Source organism: Gouania willdenowi, chromosome 13 (genome assembly GCF_900634775.1).
Source record: "Gouania willdenowi chromosome 13, fGouWil2.1, whole genome shotgun sequence".
Classification (NCBI taxonomy): domain Eukaryota; kingdom Metazoa; phylum Chordata; class Actinopteri; order Blenniiformes; family Gobiesocidae; genus Gouania; species Gouania willdenowi.
In genome coordinates this window covers 15,522,787-15,546,371 of record NC_041056.1, presented here as the reverse complement: position 1 = coordinate 15,546,371, position 23,585 = coordinate 15,522,787, and the positions used below count along the sequence as shown (strand labels likewise).

Genomic DNA, 23,585 nt, shown 5'->3' with positions numbered 1-23,585 from the left:
TAACTATAGGTTATTTACATAACCCCGGTTCTCAGGAGTAATATGAATGAGATGTTTCACTATGGGATATAGGCCTCCGCCGGTCATATCACAGAAGCCCTTCTCATAAAGCCAACCTCATTGGCTGGTGAAAATGTATCATTTGCTGGTTCTCCAGTTGTGATTCCATCTCGCATAGAAGCTGAAAAGCTGCAACCCTGCGTGCTTTTGAGTTCCTTTATTGCATGAGTCTGAGTGTGAAGACCCCCATACATTCAATCAGTCACGACAGGCAGCCTTTTCAAAACAGCTGCCAACGTTACCCGGACTTTGCGATAAATCAGAAAACTGCCAGCTCCAATCACCAGCATACCATCCATCCATCCATCCATCTTCAAACCCGCTAATTTCCGTTTATCAGGGTCGCGGTCACCAGCACACCCTAGATGTCTTCCACGCTCCTCACACACAATCCTCCCTCCTTCCAAGAATCCATCATGTATCCGGCAGCACAATGTTTCTCGTCAGGGCCAGGCGGGCTCTCCTCTGCCCATTCTTGTTGTCAACAAAACTTTGTCGATTGCATTGAGAGACCAGCTGATCAATTCCATAATTTCGGTTTTTGGATAGATATGCGGGCGAGAGGGCTCTATTACATTTTGACAAAAGACAGTACAAGACAAAGGAGCAAACAAATGGGGCAGATAAGGGTAGGAGGGAATGAGGAGAAAAAGCATCTGCCTTCATTGAGACCAAGAAGAGATAATATATTATTAATATAGAAATATTTTTCCCCACGAACTTGTCCCTAGTTGGGTGTTATCGACCGGGGTATGCCAAAATACAGAATACGAAGTACACTCTTGCCATCTTCCATTTTTGTAATTTTTACAGTTATTAATTAAATGGAGAAATATTATTGAAATGTTCCCATTCAAACAATATAATATACAGTTTATTTTACTCCGAGGGGTTATAATGACAGTTATACTGACTCTGAGGGGGTTCAGTTTATGCATTCTCACTTGTATTTTCTTTGAGAAATTATTTTATTGATTATAATTTATATATATATATATATATATATTTTTTTTATGGATGTTGTAATTGAGTCCATAAACCGCTGGGCGAGACTCTCGCTCTCTCTCTGTGTGTGTGTGTGTGTGCGTGTGTGTGTGTGTGTGTGTGTGTTAATAGGAGGGGAGATGCTGGATTGGGAGAAGGTCCGCCATTATTGGGAAGCCTGAAAAAAAAAAAAAAAAATAGACTTAAACACAACGTCACGCATTTATGCCGCGAGGAGCTTAACATCCGAAAGGACAAAAGAGGCTTTGCTCCGAGCGGCCTGAGCACAAACTGCAACCTTTGGCTGAGCAACGGAGGAGCGGGGCTGTCGATTTCTGGGGACCCTTATTTTTTTTGACACAACAAAGGAAATAATTATTGGTCAAAACAACGTGGTGGTGAAAACAGCGAAACAGCAGCGCTTCCCAACACCACCACCACCCCCTCTGTTTCCTGTCTGTCTCCATGAACTGGAGTTTTCAGGAGGGTTTTTCCTCCTTTTTCTTTCCCCTCCCTCAACACGTTTGACTTGTTTTCACCCCACAGACGGCGAGAGACGGACACGTCTGTGCTTTTGTGTTGTCGGAAAAACTTCAGGTCCGTGAAAAGGATCAGTTAGCAGCGAGGAAAGCCACGGACGGACAGCGGGGGAACCATTGATGTGGGGAGTGTTTTTGTCGGTTTTTAAAAAGTCTTGCGGATCGCAGAGAGGGACGAAGAAAGGAGTGGAGCAGAGCTGGAGAGAGCCAGGAGTCAAATGGTATGTAAAGCATTCTAGATACCAACCAGACACTATTTCCTTCAACATTCTACACAGTTTTATAGCTGTTTTCTCCTCTACTTTTCCTTTTGGTTTAGTGAAAAAGAACCTGGGAGTCAACCCCAGCAAGTCCCTGGGGTTGATTTGGTTCGTGTCCCTTTAAAAAAACAAAACAAAACAAAACAAAAAAAACAATAACGATATAAAAAAAAAAAACCCTTTCTAATGCTAATGTCTGACATTACCTTTGCTGTGAGCCAGGGTTGGGTCAACTTTTATCAAACCAGTCCTGTCCAAACCTTCACATTCACATTATTGTTGGTAATGTATTGGTGTTGTCAGGCTTGGGGGACCTTCACAAAATAACTTTCACCTGCTATTGAGGTGGTTTTAAGGCTGAAAAACTACAACATGTCAGAAATGTGCTTATGTTTGAAATTTGCAAATCTTCAATAAATCAGAGATTTATTTTCATTTTTTTTTAATTGTTAAATTAGCCTCTATTATCATATTTCCCTTTGCATCTACTTCAAAACATGACATGTTCTCAGATTTAGGTCATGCTTTTTAATCTCTTTATGATGAGAAAGTATTCTCTATTTTATTAGAGTGGCCCTGTAACTTTACAAGCCCACACATGCAAGACATCCTATACTGATTCAAGGAACAATTATTTAACCATGTCTTACACAAATGTGTCCATTTTACCTTTAATCTCCCATAAATTGGTGTGTGGCTACTTTCCATGATCACATATCTGAGGTTTATGTTTGTCTGGTTTATTGACTTACAATATACTGTCTTTACAATCTAAGAAAAGGTACACAGAGACGGATTAGAATGACCTAATCAAAAGAGTTAATTGTCCATTAGTCTTTTTTTTTTTTTATGACAGATTGAGTCACCAATGTGTCAGCAGAGTATAGCTGCCTCTGCAAAGTGGTCATTGCACTGGCAGCCACTCCCTTTATGTCAGAATTCTTCCTCTGGACTTCATTGCCTTCATTTCACATGGGGTCCCTTTACTTTCCTCCATGGAATGGATTAAAAATTGACTGTGAAGCATTTCATAGGCTGGCTGAATGTGGAGGTTTTTGTCATGCATGTTGGGGGTTTTTCCATCAGGGGCTTTCAGAAAACTCTGAAAACAGGGGAAATTGTCATGTATTAATGTATATGTGATCTGTTATGTTGCTGTAATCCACTGACTCAGTGCTTTCTCCACGAGTTTGCCATGTTTAGTTCTTAATGAAACATTGGGAAGGGAAGGGATTGTTCAACACACATACACTGTACTTCAAGCAGACTGTCACTTCACTCTCAGGTAAATGCATTAGCAGCTGTCAGCACTTCTGTTGTGTGCTTGATTGGACCCTTTGCAGTGCAGTCACACCTCTCCAGGAAGCCTCTTTTCTCTCTAATAGCGATGCCATTTGCCCTGGCAGCAGGCAGGCTACCAGCGTACTCACTGCCTGTCTCTACACTGCTGATCTAGCAATGGAACATACTCCTGAGACTAGAGGGGACAGTCTTTGTTAGTTAGGAATAGACCAGAGAATGATGCAGATACAGTTCTCGATAAGGGTGCAAGATCTGCAAATCTGTCATATGTCAAGATCATGCCAGATAAAACCAAAAGTTTGGCTTTGGAACAGGACATATCAGTAGGAAAATTAATTTGACTTCTTAATAATAAATATAACTTTAATTTATTTATTGCTTCCCATAAGTGCTTGTAACTTACTATAATATAACCACTAGTTCGGAAGTTAGGATTCTTACCTGGTCATTGGTTTTTACAGTTGGCTCACCTGTTATTAGGTGACCCCATGTGCCAAGGTTTGATATTTCTACACTCACTCGCTGTCCCGCCTTCTTTGTATTGCAGGAAGAATTTGCTTGACACTTGGTTGGGGCTTGTTTGATGGAGAAATTAGCTAATTATAGCAGACAGCTTTGGAGTTTGGTGGACCAGATTATAGTCAATCTGCTCTCAATGGCTGCCTTGTTCTGGTTGCTGATTATTGGGCAGAGAGATGTGCAGTCTGGCATGGTTGTATCTGAATTTCCATTAGAAAGTGGGCCCGACCCAGCTGAACTGTGTTCCTCTTTTTTCTTTTAACACTGTTTCTGCTTCAATGCCCATTACAGTCTAGCAGATGGGGGACAATTGGGTATAAAGGCCTCTGTAGTGTCCCCCCATTCTGTTCGGATGCCAGTTTGATTCTAAATGACTAATGTACCATTTAAGATTTTGATGCTAAATTAGCATTTGTTGCCTTATGAATGTTCTATTAAAAAACAACCAAAAACATCAGTATCGCAATGCAGTAATATGAACAAAATCATTATGTATCACATTTAAAGGTGGACGACTACTACCACTACAACAACAACAGAGTTTCACTGAATTGTAAATTGACTTTCTCACAGAATCGCCTTCTAATATAAATAATGCCCGAGGAGGCCTTTACCAATCATCATTAACTAAAGCTGAGGACACAGTCTTTCAAATTTTGAAAAAAGACTTCATATACACACAGAGAGTGGTTTCAGCAGATTCTTGTATGACAACCAAAAGACTGGGAACGCACTGATGAGGTTGACAGAAAACAAGATTTGCCAAACCCACCGAAGCCAACAAAACTATGGTAAACAAACTGATGAAAATTCTTAGTTCTGCAGTTTAAAGCAGGGTGCTCAGTGCTGGGGTGGTAACATATTGAGGTTTACATCTAGTTTATTCAGTGCTGCGACTAGCTGTCCTATATATGGGGTCCTGTGAAAACCACAAAGCTAAAGAGGGGTACACACATAAATAAAATCAGGCAGTTTTTGGATTAATTTTTACCCTTTCTAACCAGGAGTGGCAAAATAAGTAACTTAGTTACTTTACTGATTGCTCGAGCCTAGAAGTAACTAAGTCAGATTACAAGTTACTTTATTAGTTATATTCAGCAGCTGCTGACAACACTCTCCATCGCCTCAACATAAAAACGACAACCGTTTTTTTCAATACTGACACTCGCATAATAGAAGTTTATTTTTAGGAGTGATGTCAGCATTGTGTTTCCTGACAAACTATTACCTGGAAAAATAAGTTTTTATAAAAAATTAAATAAGGACTGTCTTTTTTGACCAGATATATTTCATATCCATATGTAACACATGAGTTTTCTTCATGCTGAACACGTAACTTGTCGCATGCGTGAGAAAAATTACGTCATTAGTAACTTACGGATTTGGATTAATAACTTTATTCTGATTACTGTTTAGAAATAGTAATGTTTTAGATTACTCTGAAAAAGGTGGTCATATTAAAGTTTTACATTGATAAGTAACTAAGTTACCAGCATTTATGGTCAAGAGTAAATTTGTTTTCGATAATTGGCTCTTAAACGGGTAGGGGCTGATAATCGTAAATATTAAACCTCTTCCACATTTACAACCAAAACTCCTCAGTACATAATGCTGCATTCAAGGCTACTTGGTACTAAAATATCTCAAACAAGGCCTGATAGGTATAATATTGACACTTTTTTACAGAGTCGGAGCTCGTTCTTCAGGTCCAAGTCACTTTTTCAAACAGGAGGTTGGAAAATCCAGAGTTCGGAGTTGCTTGGAATGCAGCATTAGATCACGTTGTTAGGTCTTGTTTAAACACAAGAGATTTCTGACTTGGAGGAAGACTGGTGGTGGGACAGAATCGTTTTTTTTGTGTGGTTTGCTGTGTTGAGATTATCTGAGGAAACCACAACATACAATAAAAACTGTGCTATGCCTGCTTTTTTTTATCTTCATGTGTTGGGTCTGTAACAGATAAAAAATTTCTCCAGATTTAGAAAATCCTTACGTGTGTACCCTGCTTAAAGTTGGTGTTGAGGATGTGAGACATACAACGCGTGTTTGGGGTGCAACAAAGACCCTCAACTACGAACGTTAACTGTCTGGTGATTGGTCAGAGTGAGTCTGATGTGGAGCAAGGTCAATAGGCTCTATTAAGTTCCTAGCTTAAGACACATTGTACATTTACTGCCAATAGCAGTGAAGTAAACAAACATCTCTGACAATGACAACTGACTTTTTTGTATCATCTCCTAAAATAATTTTCTTAAATCCTTTCATCTCTATCTGAGGATAGGATATAAGAAAGCACGTTTGCTTTTTAGTTGTTAGTCAGTTCACACTGCCTAACTGCTTCCAGATTCAGCCAACAACGTCAAACAGAATTAAATATGTAGAAACAAGGTTGTTGTTTTTTCTGTTTTTGCCAATTAGTTAGAAAGTATGTACAAAATAAAAGTGCCTTTAACTTTTGATGTAGGCTGCAGGACTCTGTTAAACAAAAACATGTTCTTTACATACAGTGACTATGGGGGAAAAGAACCAGGATGTAAGCCACAGAGGAATGCTGACCTCTAAATACAATTACTCAACAGAGGGACAGAGGCTAATGGGGCTATGGTATTTTTGAGGAGCCTCGAGAGAGCAAGCTTGAAGGAAGATATGTTGGGAAGTGAAGGAGTGCCACTAAAAGTAGGTTGTCGGTTGGGAGAAAACCAGCTAGAAGAATGAGTGAGTGAAGCGCTGCCAGTAAAGGCTTCAGGCTGTGTTCCTGCTATGTGCCCTTTCAGCTTTGTGCTCCAGGATCAACCAATCTATGACAGTCACAAGTAACAGGCTGTTTGGCTATTAGCCTCAGCTGAATTCCATGACTCAGCAAGCTCCAAGTTAAGATGTTATTTATGATTGAGCCAATAGTCATGGTTTAATTGATGGCTTGTTACAAATTTTACCGCTTTTGCCCTGTGTGTGGTTTTTTGTGGATTGTGTTTATCAAAGTATCCTAAACAGAGGGACTTCTTTACACTAATTTTTGGTCTTTTCAAGGTGAAATAGCCTCTCATTGTTTTTTGATAACTGTGTTTACGCTTGTTTTACTGGAAAGGTGTAGACACTGGAAAACATCTCCCCCTGAGAAACAAAGGCAGCTTCAAAATCCTCCTGCACAAGTAAAAAAGGATTACTTAACGCATGAATGTAATCTAACATATTTACCACAGTAGAGCCCCATGTAATTTTAAATTGAGGGCTTTTGCCTTTATTTATCGTCATTTATGTTAACACATTAATGAAATTTGTTCTCTGCATTTGACCCATCCCTGAGGAGCAGTGGGTTAGGGTTAGATTTGAATCGTTGACCCTTCGATTACAAGTCCGCTTTCTTAACCACTAGGCCACCACTCCTCATTTCATTTTTGTATTAACCTGTTATGCAATTCCATCTCATTTGAATTGCCTAAACGTGGCCAGAGTGAGAAGAAGAAGCAGTTCTGGTGTTATTGTTTGGCTTGCTATATAGAGATAACCGTCTAATGGAGTCCATTTAATACACCAGTTTTTTTTGTTTTATTTTTCATTGGAAATTAATAGTTGAGAGGAAGAGTGTTGAGGATCAATGGTTAACAGAGGAGTGAGAAAGTAACTACTGGTTTACTACAAATAAAGTCCATTTGGTCCATTTTATCCAATGATGAATGACGATGTAGATAACTCTGCTTTCATATAAGACATACTGTATGCACATCAGTGTGTGTTTTGTACAAGCAGTTCAAGATTGTCTTTTTGAGTCCATGTACTTGCTTATTTTGAAGTTTGAAAAACAACAGCAAAGCTTAATCATACACATACATAGAGATTTGTTTTTTTAGAAAGTAACAAATGTTGATAAATAATGCACCTTTTTTCTAGAATAGTTTCTATTATGCCATTATTCTCCATAGTGAACATCATAGTATAACTATTACTCACAGACAGAATTCCCAAGATGCATATATTCTTTCCTATGGTGGAATTATAAACTTTAATGATCCGAGCAATCCAGGCATAATATATTAGCTCCACACCAAAAAAGTGCCCCTGTTCTAAGTTTAAACCACGACACTCTTGCTGGGAGCCAGTCACAGGTTCAAAAGTATTTAGCTGTAAATTGAAATTGTTGAATTTAGGTCTCAGAGGGGATCTAAATGTTGGATTATATGGGCCTGCCAGTGACAACAAGGGTTTTGCTATTGCTGTTGTATAATGTGTTTATGGCCAGGGCAATTCCTCTTCTAATTTATTAGATACAGGTATTGTTGTCACTGTAATCTGTTACCACCACTTCAGTATTGAGGTAATAATTTACTTTTACTGTATCAAATGCATAACTATTCCTAAAAGCTTGCTGGGGAGTGGATCAGTATTACACTTATTTTAAAGGATCTTGGGTTTGACACCAGGTGGTTTAAATAAATTTACAAAGGAAAAAAGACACTATTATTGCAGTAACTTGTGAATGCAGTTTGGGGTGTTATATGTGAAGACCAGCTGTGAGCTGTTCGTTTTGCATGTAGTTTAACAACAAAAAAACCCACCAAATAAATAGGTATATTACCTTAACTCACCTCCTCTGCTCAAGCTGTTCTGTAAACATTGTAGCTAAAACCATTCAGGTTTAAAATAAATAGCTATTTGCATGCTTATACATTATTCACCACAAATCCTTTATTGTCCTTTTAATATAGAAGAGGAATATTTTAATTGTTTGGCAGTTTACAAACGACCAACTGTGCAGAAACCAGACAATAAGCTGTCACTTAGCATTAGGGTTCAGATGTGTGTTGATTCAAACTAGAACTCGAATGAGTGTGCGTCTAATCTCTTTGCTAATGTTTATATTAAAGCTGTTGGATTGTGATGTTTGTAAAAATACTCCAACAGGTTTGTTTATCATGATGTGGCTGCAATGTGTGGTGCAGTGCTGGTTTTCTGACAACTTAATTGGACACGTCGTTATAGACACGGCTTGCAGACAGAGAGGTGAAAGAGGAAAGAGTGCGATGCAGCGGTGATCCGCATCAAACATACAAATTAAAGTGGGCAACACTGTGCAGAGACTGCTGAGCTTCAGCCATGAACAGAAGATGAAGAATGCCTAGAGAAGGTCTTTTTGAAACAGACGGCCAAACGCCACGTCGTATGGAGAAACTCACCTGGCCTCAACCCCTGACGATGTTGGATAAAATTAATCCAAGCCATCGCCCCCGAGCATTTTTTAAAATTTTTGTTTGTTTGCTGCTTTGCTTGTATTCTTCTCTTGCCCTTGAAGACTAGTGAGCTGTATTATAGGACAAAGGAAGGCCACCAATCTGTCAGTAGAAGTTTTTGTCACTGACACTTCAGAGGAGTCTTACCACCACTGTGGAAGCCCTTGGTATCTTCTTTGTTGAATGTGTAGCCAGTAACAAGCTCCTTCACACGTATGGACACACTGAACCCTTGTGTGAATTGACAATGGGTGGAACAGTGTTATTAGGTAATCTTTATGGGTGGCTTGCCTGAAGCATTTATTCTGTGTATTAGCTGACTGTGTGTTTGGTATGCATGTCTAACACAAGTCAGAGTTTTTGAAATATTGGGTATAAGTAAATAAACTTTTGTGCTCCATCAAGAAGAAACTATTAGTCTCTATAACATAACCGTCATAGTGGCTTTGGTCATTCGGTAGGCTGCCTGGCAGTAAACATCATATCCTCTTTAAAGTGAGAAGATAAGGTGGCTGTTCATGGCCATTTGTTATCAAAGGCACTGAGAGCCTGACACCACCACATGCCTTATCTGGCTTTAACTCAGACTCATGCAAACCCTGGGCTGATGAGTAAGCACTGCTCAGCCCATGCATGGCCTATGCCTGCCATTATTGATCACAGTGTCCCAGTCTCCCATCCAGCCACCACTTAGCTAATGATGTCCATACTGTTGTTACATGGCGTGGAAATCGGCCATAAAGCAGAGTGTCGGTTAACTGCGGCCTAGCAAAAAAATGGATTTTAATGATAGAGGAGGCACACCTTAAGGAGAGCCTGGGCCAAGTACTACAGTGTAAGGCAGCAATTCTCCTCCCTCATTTTCATTGAGATTGTTAACTGTCTGTCTATTCATTGGCTTTAAATAAAGGCAGACTGACACTATTTCTTTGTCCTCACAGGGTTTTGATCTGTGTGCTCACACAAACCAAACAACAGCTTCTAACAGCTTAATTTTTTTATCACTTGTACTAGTGTTTTCACAGTCTATCGCTTGACCTGATATTGTTAGAAAAGTATTTGATGGTTTTCATTGCCATCAGCAAAGCGTCAAGTTCAAACCTTTTCTGAACTCAAGAATGACCTCAACCATACTACCACAGTTATTTTCAGCAACAAGAAGCCCTCCAGAGTGTAGAGGTTTCAACACAAATGACTCAGTGTGGGAATGCTTAAAAAAGACTCCTGAAGAATCATGACAAAGTAAATGTTTATCTATGAATAGGTCTAACGGTTATTGAAGGATTTATTTTTCTTTAAAACTTGTGTGATTAACATTAGATCTTTATTCTAGAAGTTGGAAGGGGAAACTTTTAGTAATTTTTTCTATCCTGAAAACAAAAAAAGTAAAAAATAAAACACCAAAAATAATGTATATAGTAACATACAACCATGTATATTTCCATTGTGTCATTTCAAAGCCTTGTATATTTATTTTCCTCAGAGTTTAGTTTTCATGGGTCATCTCATTTCTCAGTACCATGTTTTCCCAGCATGCATTTCGGCCCCTAAGGTCCAGTGCTCTTGTGTCAGAGTTCATTTCCTGAAGCAGTGCTTGTTCCTGAGGATCCACCATTTTGTAACATTCCTGATATAGACTGGAGAAATGTCTCCCCACCCGAGTATGCAGATCTGTATTCTTACTGCTGAAAAGACTCAAACAAATTTTAAATCACCTCATGAAACCTTTTCTTATACGAAATAAAGAAATTAGCCACAAGCTAACACTCTATGTACTTGCCAAGGCCACAGAGTTGTAAAATCTTTGAATCACAGAGCGTGAAACAGCCAAAAACCTTTGAATAAAACCACTATGCTGACTTTGTCTTTCTAATAATACCTGAAAACATCATCATTGGTCATGAATCACAAAAAAGAATCCTCATGTCTGCACAACAGTCCTGCCTTAGCCTTTCTTGCCTTGCTGACAGCTCGGTGTGTCCTAAGTTGGACAGATAAAAGTAAGGGAAACATAAGTGAAGAATGTAAACAATTCTGGGAGTTGTTTTTGGTTGTTTCGAAGGTTGTTTTGAGAGGTCAGCCTCCCCATGCCACCGCACGTATTAGTCACAGTTGTCGAGAGAAGAGAATACAGGCCTCTTTACCCAATGAGGGAAAAGGTCGCTGGGAATGCTGTTTGTCAGGTCGTGGATGAGCCGGGTTTGTTGTTGCTTTAAGGTATGTGAATGACAGAGAGGTTGTTGGTGAGTGGTTAGCAGTACCATGAAATCATTTTTGTTGAAAACTAAATATGATAACAGACACTGTCTTTTAGCAAGTATGAGATCAACGTGCATTTTTATTAACTTAATGTTTCCATGTCAAGCAAGGTACTTTTAGAGATATACCGATACATTTTCACGTTCTCTGTTTAGTCAAAAAGGAGGGTTAGCTGTTGTTCCTCAAGGTAGGGTACCATACATCTTGGACTAGTCACAGAGGGAACCTATACTACATGGAGAGAAAACATGCAAACTCCCTACAGAAAAGCCAAAAACTAGATTTATAACAATGTCCTTTTCAGGCTAATGTTGGGTCTATTGAAAGCACTTGCCTGAACAATATTGACTTCAACTAAGGGAGTTTCTTGTTATCCACCAGTATGTTTTAAATGAATCTATTGTGCTGCCACCAAGCCCATTGTATTTATTTTGTCTATCAAGAGTGTTACATTTTCACTTTGGGCATGAAAACAGAACATTGAAGGACTTGGTGTAATGTTTTCTTCAGGGTTAAAAAAAGATGAAGATTTATCGCATGATTCCACGGATTTCGCCTACTACAGAAACATAAAGTTTGATATTTATTTCTTTACTCTATACATGCCTTTGCAAGCAGGTTTTAGGAGGAAACAATTTGTAGCTAGGGGGACTAATTTATATTGCACTTTGTTCAATAAGTCATAAGAAACAAAAAAAAGGCTTCATCTAGCAAAATTGAGTCACCAGTACTCGTGGCTGTAATGAAACAACTTGGATGATGCGTACAGATTGTTTACCACAAGTTAAAAAAACAATAAAAAAAAAAAAAAAAAAACAGATTGGTGACTACTGATGTATTAATGTTTCTGTGTATTGATTTAGTCTCTCCTGTTGATCCACTGTGTTTTGTGAAATATGGCTTAGGGATGCTTTTCAACACATTAAAAAGCAGTTACTCTTCTGATTAGTGGGGACATGACTTTTTGATTGAATGCTATAGTTCTTGTTTCTGAATATGAGTTTTAGCTCGAACAAATAAATGAGCAAGTGGCAGCCCGGGGCCACATGCGGCCCTTAATCTAATTTTGTGCGGCCCCAAAAGTAAATGCGCCAAATGACCAAAAAAAAAAAAAAAATACAAAACTATTAAAAAAAAAAAAAACGTATATATTTATTTTTTTTAATGTACATTTCTATCATCTCTATTTTGTAGTCATATTTGCACTGTAATTATTTAAGAGCCTCAGGGGTTTGGGGTGAGGGGTGGGCTTTCTTTGTTTTGTTTGGATCAATTTTTTTTTCTTTTTTGTCCAAATTGTTCAACTGTATAAAAAGAAAAGTAATTGTACATTTTGTATACAATGATGTCTGTGACTTGCATTTCATAAATAAAATTATATATATATATATATAAAAAAAAAACAACAACTATTAAAATAAAGAAAATGACCACATAAAACACAAACAGTTTGTTCTTTCCTGTATTCATGCTCAGATTTGTCGCTGACATGAATGTTGTTGATGTGGTCCTTGAATCAGACAATCACATTTTTGCAGCCCCTTCTCTGTCCTAGAGCATTTGCTGTCTATTTTTTTAGGTTTTCTTCACACTGAATGTGTGTATTTGAGTCTGTATATGTCTCGGTGATGCACTGGCAACCTGTCCAGAGAGTGTCCAGCATGCTGTGACCTTAATTATCATAGGTGGACATGATGGATGCATGAAATCTTCTTGCATATAATTATGTTGTTCTTTCATATGCTCACATTTTTAACAAATTAATAAATGTAGGTGTGAAACCTTGCTAATGTAGAACAGCTGAAAAGCGAGAAAGAAAAAAACCTTTTCTAGTGATTTATTTGAATATGTTTAGCCTATTTGTGAAAGTTGGAATGAACGTGTTGTCTTTGCAGTTCAAAAATAAACATAGTAATTACAAATACTGTAGCACCTGTTTGGGAAAACCCATTTTTAATGAGGAATGCAGTTATTTCACTGCCACAAGATTTAGTTTAGTCTTTTTACTTTAATCACACTGCTCCAGTCTAGTTGAGCTATAAGTGCATATTTTAAGCATGACTAGAGCTTATTCTTTTTTGAATGCTTATTGATTAAAATCAAGCCTCATTCCTCATGTTGGCTCTTGTTCCTGAGAGAAACGGCACATGGCAAAGGGAGTGGCAACAAGCAAAGCGTTTTCCCCGGTAAATGTAATCCAAATTTTGTGACTCAGATAACATAACTAATTGCAGTTTTTTGTTTTTTTTTCCGAAGTGTTTTAATAAAGCAACACATGTTTGGTCATGAATAGAAAACGTTAGCTAGGTAGTGTTTTCCTCTCTCACAATGTGTAAAAAAACCTAATAATTTATTCATTAAAAAACAGAAAACCACAGCGTTTGCTTCAAAGTCTCATAATTTGATAGTTACACTAGGATTGCGAGTCGGCGTCTACAATTGTGCGTATGTTGGAAACAGAGCGTTGGGTATCTAAATTATTTAGATACAAAGAGATTGTTGCAATGACGAGAAAGGGATGCACCAAAATGAAAATTTGTGGCCGAAGCTGAATAAAATATTAACGCTTGGCCGAATATCGAATGCGGTTGTTAAGTTTTTCACAATATTTTCATAGTGCATAAATATTCTAGAATACATTTTTAGACATGTTTTTTAAAGAAAGTAAATGTTTATTGAATTATTCTGACATTTTTTGAATGTTCCAGTAGCCTTTGCTTTTCAAAAAGCACAACAAAGTTTTTCATTTATATTAGCCATATATGCAAATGTAAACTGCACTACTTTTTCTGCTGCCGATCATGTTGGGAGTCACTTGTTGGAGCCATGGCCATTGTTCACACACATCAGCTGTTAGCACTCTGTGCTAATGGTACACCAGCCTATGCAGCGAGACCCGACATCGCTTGTGAATTGAGGAGGAAACGATGTGGATGTTTACGGATTCGTGGCTCACAGCGCTAAATACAGACTTGGTTGTGGAATTGGACGGTTACCAACTTTACGGGTGATGGGACAACGGAGAGCGGAAGGAGAGAGTCTGGTTGTGTTTGTGTACCGAAAGGAGGAGCTGCTGTTGCTGCTCCTGCTGCTTTGGTTTTGCAGCTACGCCAACACACTTTTCTGACTCAAAATTATTGCGTCACATGCAACTATTCGACCTTGCTTTTAACTCACTCCACCGAAGGCCTAATGTGGCTTATTTTTGCAATATTTGGCCAAATATATTTGGTTTCCGAATATTTGGTGCATCTGTACGAGAAACCAATGAGTGTAGAATGTTTCAGTGTGTCTAATTTTCTGATCTGATGATCTTTCTGCAAAGGTGTTAAAGTTTACATGTCAGACACTTCATTGTTTTGATATGTGTTGTCTGTTTCCCAATACTAAAAACCAAACAATGGACTTGTTGAACCTGCTGCTTAAACACAGCCGAAGGTGTCACTCATAAACTTGTTTACTCTTAGACTTTAAAGCAGAACTAAGTGCTCCCCCTAAAGGTCCCTTTGGTCACTGTCATTGTATTACCCTCACAGGGACTACGAGACGGATTATTAAGGTGAAAAGTTACTTAGTTCTGCTTTAAGCAACCATGTTTCAACACACTCATACTCAACGGAAACTCCCATCTACAACATTCTCATCTCTTGACAACGTGGATTCTTTCGACAACAGAGTTGCGCTTCCAAAGGCCTCGTCTGTTCATCACTTCCATTTCCTTGATCTGCTTCGTCAGAGGTCAGAGTGGACAGGAGACATGGGTGGGTGATGTCAGCCATCTCTGTAGGGGATCCTCTGGAGTCTTGCAAAGAGAGGGACAGCTTTTATTCAGTGGCAGACATTGGGATGTTGTTGTTTAGGGCTTTGTTGTCAAGAAGAGATTATTCATGAAATATGCATAGATTTATACATTATATTATTCTAAAAACACTGGACAGTTGACTTGGAGAGAAAAAGACTTAGATTTCTCTCTTAATTGAGAATTACTGCTGGTTAGCTATTCTGGAGGTTTTGTATTCTCTAAAAAAGATCATTGTAGTGATCTCTGGGTCATTGACCCGCACATCGAGGGCCCTCAATGTTCAGTATCATGTGTTCAACAATTGTGTTGTGGTTGCGGGAGCTGTGTATGCATCTGGATGTTTGGGCCTCCTTGATGATGTCCTTGGTAAACAGTTACCTCCTGCTTGCTCAGTTTGGGCACACTTGATGGGGCTCTGCAGTGCATGCAGAGAGGCTGATGATTGAGGCAGATGGAGAAAGTAGACGGATCACTACAACAGTGGAATGCTGTAAGACCTTTGGGCTGGACACAGGCTGCAGAAATCGACTGCAGGAAAAAACGCAAGCAGTAAAACTGATTAAAAACGACAAATCTTTTCTTTCCCACAACGTTTTCAGCTGGTGCCTTCGAGGGGAAAATGCAATAGTGACCATTGGGACTCCTGTTCAGTCACCTGTGGGTTTTCTGTTTGTACTTTTGTGTACGTGGCCTCCTGAAACCTGCAGATAGACAGGAAATTTAGCTCCTCCCTTTGTCATCTATTCTGTTCAGTTCCCTTTTACTGATTGGCTGGAGGGAAAGTGAGGGATAAGGTTTTGTCGTCTAATCTGCCAGCAGATCGTCACTGATGGGGCTCTGTAGAAGGGCCTTTAGTAAATTACTGTTCCAGGGAAGGGCCAAATCCCTTCTATCAGATAGCAGCACTCTCTTCATCTCCCCATCTATCCTAAATCCAACACTCCCTCTTCTCACATCAGTTCACCTCTGACTATATCTTTCTATTACTACCCTCATTCTATCGTCTGTCCTGACTTTGTGGCCTCTGCTTCTGTTTTAGGTTGCTTCTTTATTTTTCATTTCTCTGCATTTTGTTGTGAGAGGAGTAACTTCATATCTGTGCAGTGATCTGTTGCCTCTGCCTGGGGACGGGTTCAACAAATTGGTACTCACAAGGTATTAGCATAGCTTCTTAATGTTGTTATAATATATTGTTTGTTTTTTTGTCATACCTCTAAAGAAGTGAATAGTGAGGTGTTGGCTGGCTGTACCATAATCCTGACTCAAGTCAGATCCCGTTGGTGGTAGTGGTACATAGCATACATGGAGCAACCGCACATACAGATACTTTTTTTCTGTTTAGTGTCATTTCATAGCTGTGTTGCTTGGGTTTGTAAAATCTTGGCAGCAAAAATGTTTGAGCTCAAAAACAGATTTTTTTTTTCTCCAAAGTCTTTTTCCAAATGTTGATTGAAATAATCATTTCAAAAGAAAATGTTTAGTCATCTGAAGCAGTTTTTGTACCCACAGTGAAACCAGGCTCTAACATGCTTTCAGAGGGTTCTTCTTCAGCTTAGCCTTGGCCAAGTTGGAGGGAATTATACTAAGTGTTTTTTTTATTTTTAAATTAGATGCAAATACACAATTTGATGATGTATGAACAAAGTGACAAAAAAACTAACTCAACTCAAAGTGAACTTGAGCAAAGCTTCACGAAAATGCCTTTAGCATTTCATGATGGCCCGAGCACCGCTTTCAAATGTGTGAGTGCTCTGAGGACATTTATGCTCTTGCAATGAAATACACTTAATAATAACATTTAAAGCACTTCTGCTGGATTGAGGAGGAGTCGGCCAATACTGACAGACAGGATGTGTCATGCTGAATGATTCCTGTTAACTCGAAATAGAAATGTTGTCTGAAGATTCTGCACTTCTGCAATCCAGGTTATTGTCAGTGGCAGTAAATCAGCCCAAATTTCCCAATTCAATTTGATTCGTATTATTGAAGTTTCAATTTAATTGCAAACAGACTTTCGATATGGATTTGATTTTTGGTTATTTTCTCTTATTGTTATTGATCTGCTATTTGACATCCTCCAGCTGTTGAGTTTTTTTTTTTACTTATCTCTTGAGTAACATTTCACAGCAACTGTAACAGGGCTCGAGACTGCGACCAAAATGGTCGCATATGCGAGTATATTTTCAGTGTGTGTGAGTGAAAATTTATCTGGTCGCATCCGTGCGAGCGTGTATGGGTGACCTTATTTTGGACGGAGTGACTAAGTGCTTCATCACGTCCCACAGAGTGCACTTCTCTTTGTCTCTCTCTGTGGGTGAGGAGACGGTGTGTGCTCACGCAACTTGGCTGCAGGTAATGCAACGGTGAATACGCCGAGGATAAACACCAATGTGCTCCTTTGGAGTGCGAGCGATCCGCGATTGGAGCCAGGCATAACGAGCCCTTCACTGAATGCCGCGCTCACATTGAGGGCAGCAGTAAAAAGGAAGAACATTCCGAGCGCAGAGATAGAGCGCTACACGCTCATTAGAAACAGTATGGAGGGGCCAGAACTGATAGACTATGATGCCAGGCCAGGTGTTCAGCTGTGATTCTCTCAGGGCAGGGGGTCTGCAACCTGCGGCTGTGGGCCTTAATGTGGCCCTTTGACTCTTTGCAATGGCTCCCTATAGCTTTAATAAAAAACTATTGAAATAAAGTTATTTTTTACAGAGGCTATTAATGATTAATGACAATCAAAATCAAGATTGTTAACCTAAAATAAATCACATTGTACAATGACTCGCCCACCTTCCTACTTCACCTCCTGCAAACATCTACAGACCATCAACTTTCCTGCACCTGTAGCTAACCTTAAGTTTTAAATACCTGGAAGAAAATAGAGATTTTAATTGTGTGGGACAGATTCATTTAAACGCCAATGCGGTTAAATATGTACGCTTTGTGTGGCAAGAATGAGCAATTAGCATGTTTTGACCCCATGATCATGTGTTTATCAAATTCAAGTTACTTTTTGTAGCCTTTCAAATACATTAACTTAAAAAGATCTTCTTTGTATAACATTGTGTTCATGTAAACTGAGATGTGTAAGAATTTGAAGATGCAAGATACTGTTTTATTTCTTGATGTCAATTTATTTTATTTTATTTTAAACTGTTTTTAAGTTTCTATTTACATGATCAATATAAATCAAATCAAATGAAATCAAACATTATTCTATATAATTATAACTGTATAGAATTGAAGACATTGTCTTCATTGAGAAGGTATTTTTTCAGCTCCAGGAGGACTTTATTCCAGGTGAGATGAGGTTTAATGGTTCCTTGTAGAGTAAAGGTTGCAGACCTCTGACCGGGGAAGAGGGTTAGGAGACCCCACTATAAGAGCTGGACCCTCTGAATTTAATTCCATGGGGTGAAGCAATACAGATTTAATTTGGTTATGTTACTGTTAAGTTAATTCAAGTACAGCATTTCTCCAAAATAAAAAAAAAACAGAATACATGTAACCTGTTGTTATGCTTTGCTGTTATTAAAAAAAAAATGTTAGGTCATCTTTTAAAATTTTATAAAATAAATGCTCTGTTATTTTTGCCACTGCTTGTTGCAGAAAAGCTTAATATTGTCACTCAAACCTGAAAACATTTTGCAAATAAATCTAGTCATTGTCAATCTTTACTTCAAAAAAAAGGGTGCGACCAGTTTCTGTGTTGGTGCGACCAACTTTTTCAGTTGGTCGCACCAACACACTAACTGTTCCAGTGCCACCACTTGAACAGTTAGTGTAGAGCCCTGTGTAATATTGTCTATAGTATATTTGAAATATAAAAATTAGGAGGACTCGCCCTGGTTGTATTGCAATTTGAAAATAATCGATCTTTGGAAATTCAAGAACCGATTGATAATCATCAATAATACAATCATATTGTTTGGTTTGTTTAAGATATATTACATTTTCTAAAAAACGATTGTTTTTTACTAAGGTTAGGTTTTCTAAATGTTTTTCTGACCAGTTTAAATTTTATTTAAAATAAATTACCAAACTTGGGCACACAGTGGCGTAGTGGTTAGCACATCCGCCTCACAACAACAAGGTCCTGGGTTCAGGGTTCTGAGGTGGGTCTTTTCTGTGTGGAGTGTGCGTGGGTTTTCTCCAGGTAATCAGACTTCCTTCCACAATTCAAAAACATGACTTTTAGGTTGATTGGAGTATCTAGATTGCCCGTAGGAGTGAATGGGAGTGTGAGTCAGTGTCTGTCTGTGTGTATGTTTCCCTGTGATGAATTGGCTCCTTGGCCATGGTGAACCCTTGCATAGCACCTAATGACAGCTGGAGATAGGCACCAGCAGACCATCCCATGTTGGTGGAGTTTTCATTCTAAAACTGTTCTAGATGATTTAACTCAGTGCAGATTAAGATGACATGATTTAGTTGAACCTCTGCAAAGCGAACCCCCACCGTCATCGAGTCTCTCCTTTAGACGCCTGAAAGGAATAATCTGGCTCTCCCCTCTCTCTTATTCATATTGTCTCCACAACCCAGACTCCTTCCACAGCGCCTGTTTAGCTATCCAGCTCTCAACGATGTCAGAGCCTCTAATCTCCCCAGCATAAAGGCCATGCAAAGGGAATTTATGTTAGCCTGCCACGGTAATGAAAGCAGAAGCAGAGAATTGTCTGAGCAGGTTGACAGATAAGACTCTTGTGCTTTCTGTGTGGTGGCGTTTTCAAACCATGTTAAGCTGCTTAATTAGACATAATCTACGGACCCCAGACTAAAGTGGAACTAATGAAGTTAAAGACTCAAATCCCATCCCACCATCAAACTTTCCTCCACAACATCCCATCACTGATGACCCTGTCTTCACGTGGTTCTGTTCTCAATGCTATCACACTCACTAGGACAGACTGCACTCTCCGCTTTATGTCACTGTCTTTTATTACTCTGAAATCATCTGTCCATGAGAGCAAGACAACCTTAAAGGGGACATATCATGCTAAATCCACTTTTTTAGCCCTTAAATGCATTTTGTTGTATATTTAGAGTGTTTAGAAGTACAGAAAAGTTCAAATTAGTCTCTTCAGGTGCTCCGTTGATATCTTTATATTCTGTTTTGGTCATATTTTTCAATCTGTTTCGATTTTCGATTCTCTATTACGTTTTTTGAACAATAACGTCACAGTATTTGCAGCGGAACTGCCAAATTAGGACATCGACTCCAGGCCCAACACTTCGAGCAATCTGCCATTTTTATTTCTCGCTTTTATTTTGTAGTCCAAGCTCAAGGATGCCGAAGTTACGAGAAGTTATGTTCGGTTGTTGGATGTAGTAACCCACACGCTTCATTACACCGTCTCCCAGAATCAGAACCTTTTCAAAGTGCCTGGCTGAGTTTTATTTTTCTCGAAAATGTACCCACATCTGTGGGTAAGGTCATTTTTTGTGTGCACGAAGCACTTCAAGGATGACTGCTTCAGCAACCTCCACCAGTATAAGAAAGATTTGCCGAAAGACTTTGTCTGATTGAGGGTTCAATTCCTTCTATCTTTGGAGACGGCGAACAGAGCACTTCGGTAAGCTGTAAATAACGCTAAAAAGTGTGATAAGACATCCCTGTCATTGTTTTTGTTAGCATTAGCAGTTGCACCATCTTCATATGTTAGTGCTGTGTGCTCGTTTTAGATCCTTGATGATATGGCCTACGTGATTTAATTTAAGTCTAAAGTTTTCATTAGTCATTTCATTTTGCCGTTCTGTATTAAAATGCATTTCGTGACGTTAGCTCGGCGCTAGCGTTAGCTCGGCGCTTGTGTTAGCTCACTTGTTAACATCCATATGAAGACGTTGTTCTGCAGGTTCATCATCATTTTTATCTCGCTCCGCCAGGTCTTACTCTGGCTCGAACATGTAAGGCTGGATGGACAAGTCTTCCGTTGTTGACATTTGTAAATAACGTGTGAATAAAAAGTTTCTGCGCCGCTGCGTAATCGTATCTCTTCTATCAAACTACAAAAATGGCCGAACTTGTGGAGTTGAACCGAATGTCACCTCTGCAACCTGGAGAGGGGGCGGGGTATGAAGTGTCTCATTTGCATTTAAAGAGACCGCACCAAAACGAGTTGCTCTCAGAAGCACATCAGAAAAGGGGTAGAGAAAAGGGGCCTGTGGAGCTATAATAATGAGGAATTCAGACCCAAGCATTGCAGTTCCGCTTTATATAGACCACAACTGTATGATTTATATGTAAAAAGGAAGGATTTAAAAGCATGATTTGTCTCCTTTAAGTTCAGAACCACTAGTATGTTAAAAATAAATGTCTTTCTTTATGTTAATGCAATTGAAAGCAATTACCGTAAAGTAAATGCATAACATGTTAAACCACAGAATAGTGTTGGAAATGAGCTACAGAAATGAGTGCGTCACTTCTGACATTATAGCTACTGTAACAGTACAACACAGAGAAAAGTTTAAATGTTAAGGTTCAAATACGTTCTTCGTTTTTCTCATAAAATGTATCAAATATGTTTCATGTGGACTTTTAGCTTTAGCATTGATCATAACTTTGCCTTGGAAAACAACAATATTCTGTCTGTTTCTGAATACATAGGAGAAATAATATTTGAGGCCTTATGAAATGATTTGCTGAACATGAAACTGGATTGAACCTGTCACCGATGATGTTGAGGCTTTTATTAGACATATTGCTTTTATTCATTGTTTCTGGAAGTTACAGAGTCATAAAAAAGACATTTCAGCAGCAGAACACCAAGTCAACCTTAATAGGCCTGGCTTTCCTCCCTCTTATTGCCTGTGAGCACAGCATATAGTGGGAAATGATGTTGAACATAATCTTTCGCTGTTTGTTTTAACAATGAGTTTTCTTAGTGTATGCTGGATTCCTCTGCCAAGAAAAAGACAGAATTTTAAAGCAATGCAACAGTTCAAATTGCAAAATGAGTGTCAGGAAACTTAGAATATCCCCAAGTATTCAATGGTGTTCATTACATATCTGCAGGATAATATAACACTGAGTGCATTGCAGTTTTTTGACAGCTGAAGACCTTCCATTGAGTGGGCCAATGTTATCATAACTTTTTTGTTATCCTGGTTGCTGGTCCAATGTCTTTGACCCAAAGTGCTAGGGGGAGAAAAATAGACACAAATAGATACTCGGATGTGTTTGTCAAGCAACAGAAATAAAGAGATCCTGATTGCAAGCATCGGAAGGACCTACATACAACGCACTAAACTACTGTTAATCAGAATCAGAACCAGTTTTATTGGCCAGGTACAGTTTAGAACAATACAAGGAATTTGACTTAGTAGTTGCAGTGAAAGAACACTCGTCAACACATCGGCGCAGCCATTTGCGCCACCCTCATTAGGTGAAAATTAATTAACTTAAATTAAATTAATTTGAGAAGATTCTCATCAAGACGGTGGCCACTACAGGTTCTCCTTCCAGTTTTCACCAAAGATAAACTGAACCGTATCCTGATCAACTTTCAAAGGGCACAGTACGGCTCTGACTTTGGGTTGGGGACCCAACCCAAGTGCCTTAGGGATACCCGATGACCCCAGGTCCCAAAAACAGGTTAGGGATCTCTGTTTTGAAATTCATTGTTAGTTTTCATTTTCAATAGTCTTTTCTTCATTTTCAAATTCTTGCTTGACAATTTGCACCAAACACCCATTACACCAAATTAATAATGGAAACATTAAAGGGGGTGGTGGGGAAAAGGTCATTTTAATCGGAGGGTCATCGTTTCTAATCCAACCTGGGCCATCACTGTGGGATGTGAGCAAATCTCTTAACCCTAACTGCATGTGTTGTATAACACTTTGGATAAAAGTATCTGCTAATTGAAGTCATAAAATTGTAAAGGTTCAATTTGCTCAAAATCATATTTACAAGTTACTGCTGACCAACAATGCTCCATTTAACTGTGAACACATGTTTGATGAACGGATCTTGTAAAACTCGTAGGCTTTTGTTGTTATGAACATTTTATTGGAAGTACTTACAGAAACACTACAGCAGACTGACCATCACAGTGCCATCTGTGTACATTAAAAATCTCTTGATAGTTGTGACTCATCTTAGTGTGCAGAAATAATATAAAAAAGCTAAACCTTGTGGAAAAATCTGACAAAATGCTGTCTGTCCTGTTTCCCTCAACACACAAAACCCCTCCCCACAAAAATCTAAGCAAGTGAAGCCAGTTAAAGCTGCAGTTTGTAGAATCTTCTCTCCGCTTAATTATGAAACCAAAACTCAACCTCCCATTGTTTTGTGAAGGCTCTTTGCAAGTTTTTTCTCGAGATAGACAAGCGACAAATGTAGTGACGTAATCTTGAGTTAGTCGAGATTTTTCTGGTGTTTTAGAGACTCTGACATGAATGCACGTATCACTCTGTAGTTACTGTCCTGAGCAGCGGCTGCTGCTGGCGTCTCGTCTGTGCCACAACCACACACAGAGGCGGCTGTGATCTCGGCTGCTCTGAGCGGCAGCCGCATTCAGACTAAAATGAATTCACCTTGAATAAGCTTCTCTTAGGTTTACACATGATACCTGTTCTTGCTCTTTCTCTAAAGCCAGTGCGTGTGCGGCGCAAAGCAAAAGCAATCTTT

The 23,585-nt window shown here is 39.0% G+C and overlaps 1 protein-coding gene across 1 annotated transcript in view; it reads left to right on the top strand.

Moving 5' to 3' along the window:
• The first annotated feature begins 1,144 nt into the window (after positions 1 to 1,144).
• arhgap35a (Rho GTPase activating protein 35a) overlaps positions 1,145 to 23,585 on the top strand; it is an 83,652-nt gene continuing 61,211 nt past the window's right edge. The window contains exon 1 of the mRNA XM_028464153.1: positions 1,145 to 1,804. The gene's annotated coding sequence lies outside the window, so the exon portion shown is untranslated. The remainder of the gene's footprint in view (positions 1,805 to 23,585) is intronic.